The sequence below is a fragment of the Gracilinanus agilis genome, chromosome 5 (genome assembly GCF_016433145.1).
Source record: "Gracilinanus agilis isolate LMUSP501 chromosome 5, AgileGrace, whole genome shotgun sequence".
Classification (NCBI taxonomy): domain Eukaryota; kingdom Metazoa; phylum Chordata; class Mammalia; order Didelphimorphia; family Didelphidae; genus Gracilinanus; species Gracilinanus agilis.
In genome coordinates, this window is record NC_058134.1 from 168,846,291 (window position 1) to 168,850,794 (window position 4,504).

Below are 4,504 nucleotides of genomic sequence, written 5' to 3' on the forward strand. Positions count from 1 at the left end.
CGCCCTGTCTCCTAACTCATTACTCAGGAACCTCCAATGGCTTTCTGTTACCTTTAGGCTCAAATATAAATTCTGTTGTTTGATGCCCAAAGCTTTTGCATCCTGCCCTCTTCCTATCTTAGACGTCTTTTTTAGATATGAATTCCCTCCCCATACTTCATTAAGATCCAGCCTTACTTATCTACTTGCAGTTTCTCCTCCCCCATGACTTCTTTCCTATATTATTCATCACCCCTTTCTAGACTCTCTCCCCACACCTGGAAGGCTGTTCTCACCTCTTGGAACCTCTGATTTCCTTCTAAACTCAGCTTCAGCACCTTCTGCAGAAGACTTTTGGCAGTCCCGCTCTTGCTCTAAACTTACCTTGTATTCGCTCTGCATATATCCCATATAAACAATATGCACGTGTTATGTCCTCTGTCCTCTGTTAGAATGTAAACAATCCCTTTAGGATAGGGTATATATTTCACTTTGGGCTGCCAGACAAGCATTTAAGTACCTGATATATACCAGGCATTCTGCACAGGGCTGGGGACACAAAAGCAGTACAAACCAAATGAACAAAAAACTCCCTGCCTGCCCTCAATGGGGGATGCAATAAATTATAAGGTTTTACATACACACACACACACACATACATATATATATCATACATACATTTATTTATCCACTAAGGCAATCATTTATTTATTTATCCGCTTGCTCAGCCATTTATTTATTTGTTTTTAATCCCTTAACTTCTGCATATGGGCTCCTAGGTGGAAGAGTGGTAAGGGTGGGCAATGGGGGTCAAGTGACTTGCCCAGGGTTACACAGCTGGGAAGTGTCTGAGGCCGGATTTGAACCTAGGCCTGACTCTCAATCCACTGAGCTACCCAGCTGCCCCCCTATACCTATTTATTTAAAGAAAGAGTATTGTGGATGAAGGAAGTCTGAAAGGGGAAGGAGCAGCTGGGGGTGGGGTGGGGGTGGGGAAAGGCCTTTAGGAGGCAGAACCTGAGCTGGAAGGAAGGGCAGGAGAAAACCAAGAAGCCAAAATGAAGGGGCAGATCACCCCAGACCTGGGGAACAGCCAGTGTAAAAGGCACAAAGACAGAAAATGTGCTGTGTTTGGGAACAGGCAAGAAAGCTAGTGGGGATGGATTGTAGGATTTGGGGAGGAGTTTGAAGAGTTTTAAATGCCAGACAGAAGACTTTCTATAGTATTTGAGCCTGGAGGTAAAAGGGAACTATTGGAGTTTGTTCAGCAGGGGGTGGGATACACAGGCAGAAATTTGGCAGAGGAATGGAGGGGAGATGGGAGTAGAAAGAGACTAGAGGCAGCGAGACCAGTTATTGCAGTAGTCCAGGCAAGATGTAAGAGCCTGAACTTGTTAGTAAAAAGAAAAGGACATAGGAGCAGTGCTGCGCAGTAAAATGAAAAGATTTGGCAAAAATGACTTAGGTGAGGTAAGAGTGAGGAGTCCAAGGACTGCCCTGAGGCTGTGGGTGTGAGTGACTGGAGGGTGGTGGTACCCTTGCTCATACTAGGAAAGTTCAGAAAGAAGAGGATGTGGTGGGAGAGTCCTGGTTTTGGACATACCTATTGGAGATATCATTGGGTTGTCTGAGAGATAGAGATCAGTGAGGAGCTCAGAAGAGGGACTAGGGCTGATTACAGAAATGTAGAAATCATTTAGAAATCATCTGTGTAGAGGTGATAGGTGATGACTGAACCCATGGTGTGAGATCACCCAGAGAGATGGGAGGCCCAGAGAAGAGGACCCAGGACAGAGCCTGTACACCCCCTTAGGGAAACTGTGAAGGGCAGTTGAAGAGAGGAAAAAAAAATGAGAGAAGTGTCATGAAAATCTAAGAAAGGAGAGAAACCAGAGTTATAAGGCTGATCAAGATTGAGAAAAGGTCATTCATTAGATTATTCCCAGTGCTGAGTTCAGTGTCCAAGACATAAATGGTACTTAATAAATGGTTGCTGATTGATTCTGAAGCCATAAAGGTCTCTTAAAAATTAACAATAGAGAAATGGACAAAGGGAGAAAGTTAAAATTATACTTCACCTATCAAACCTCTACAAAGTGAATAATTTTCAGTGTACTCCAGAAGAATGCTAACTAAAGATTTTGTAAAATGAAACACTTTCAAAAATCTGTTCCATAAATTAAGACTATTGAACAAATGTTTTTATAAAATAGGTACACTATTTTATTACTTCCTCCTAAATATTTAAATAAACTTACATAGGGCAAACATAAGATGATACAATTCAAATGACTAAGTAGCAAAATGTGGCTATTGGGATGATGAGTTTAATCCTGGAACTCACACTCTTTGAAACTTCAGGAAGAAATCATTTCATTTCTCTGCTTTAGCTTTCCTAGGCAATATAACAGAATGAACCATGCCAAGTTTCAAATTCTAGCTCTAGTACTTCTTAGCTAGAGATATAAGGACAAATCATCCACCTTCTGTGCCTTTAGGATGATCTACTTCAGTGTTGGCAAAGGTTTTCCAGTTTGTGGGTTCAGACTGCAACTTCAAATTGCTTGTGAGACCCCCACATTACCCCAGAGAGCAGAGGAAGTGCTCGCTTTGGGGGGCTGGAGAAGCTCCCCCTTGGGTACACGTGCCAACTTCACCAACCTCATCAATACTGCTTACTTCAAAAGACTGAGGGAAGTGCTTTGTAACCCTTGCTCTGAAAACATAACTAATCACCTTTTTCCCTATTTCTATACCTTGTTGATGATAGATTTTATGCCACTTTTATACAAGTCATCCCTGGTGATGAGTTGTAGCCTACCTATTATGCATTCAAAGACTTCTGGACCATCAGTTTGGTTGTGTTCCATGATGCATAGCCAATAGCACCACCAGAAGAATGGTTGTTTTATAAATTTGGCTTTTTTGTCAGCAAGCAATTCAGCCCACTTTCTTCCCTCTATTTACTTCTGGGCCTAATAGTTCATCTGCAATGCCTGTGCAGGTACTGATGGTCTAATTTAATGAACTGCATATGCAGCTCATGTTAGATATTGGGCAGCAATAAACATCCTTCATCTATGTGTTTTCTTTATTAAAAAAAAAAACCCTTACTTTCCATCTTGAAATCAATACTACATTTTGGTTCCAAGGCAGAAGAAAGATAAGGGCTAGGCTAGGCAGTGACTTGCCCAAGGTCACACAGCCAGGAAGTGTCTGAAGCCAGATTTGATCCCAGGACCTCCCATCTCCAGGCCTTGGCTCTCTATTTACTGAGCCACCTAGATGTCCCTATCTATGTGCTTTCTGAACTGATCTGAGTGATTCTGAACTTAACTGAGGAAAAATGGTAGCATTTCAAGACTTAATACAATCAGCACAATATAATCTGCCAACATGTGGCTTACTGGATACCATCCATTCTTTTCTAACACTCAAAGATGAAATTGCTGAATATTCTGTGTGTATTACAAGAGATAAATGACTTGCATATAATTCAAACGATTGTTTGTTTGCACAGAAAGTAATGTGGAATTTCATCAAATGCTGCACTTAAAAGTGATAAAAGAATTTTCCCCCTCAAGAAACCCCCCAAATCACTATGCAAATGTTCACAAAAAGGAGTTTTCTATGTAGTTGATTAATATTTTATTTCTCAAATATGCTTTTTTGACTTGTAAAATGTTTTCTATATAAATGTTTTCTATTCTTCATAATTTCAATGCATTTCTGACAAACAGAAGAGTACTTAGTGTCTTAGCCAAACATCTTGGAAATAAAACAAAGACTTCTACTTATAAAAATTTAAAGGTACTATCACAGCATAAATTGTATTATGATTCAGATTTGAATTATTCTATGTCCCTAGTGTGTATAGACTATTAGTGTTACTTAAGTTCTTTTACATTTGACTATTATGATGCAAGGATCATAACATAGATTTAGAACTAGGAAGAACCTCATTCTTGGAAACATAAATAGATGTCTTTAGATATTCACATAAAATTCAATAACAAAAGACAAATGCATAATGTTGGTTGAAAAATTAAATAGTAATAAGTGTTGATTCAATATTCAGTTAATAAAACCTAAATCTTCATTGTGTTTTCCCCCAATAACTTTACTAACTGACGGGGAATAAAAGACAGACTTAATGTTTAGATTAAATGTTTAGATTATCTATCTCCTGACCCTCCAGGGTAAAAAGTTTTATGATAGGTTTGGACAAAGAATAAATTCTCTTATTGTCCAATGAATCTCTCATTAATCATGAGTTCTTCCTGATGAGTGGAACACATTCAATTTGACAATCCCAATAAGACAAATGTTTCTCAAAAGATAATTTTAAAGGGAAATAAGGTTAAACACTAATTTATTATCCACTCACGATAATTTTACTTTAAACAGTTACATAATAACATTTTATTATTTTTTCTGTCTAGTTCACTATATATTTTAGAAAGTCATTTAAAAATATCTTCTAATTAGTTTAATAAAAACAGATTATGTGGTTCATTAAAAAAGT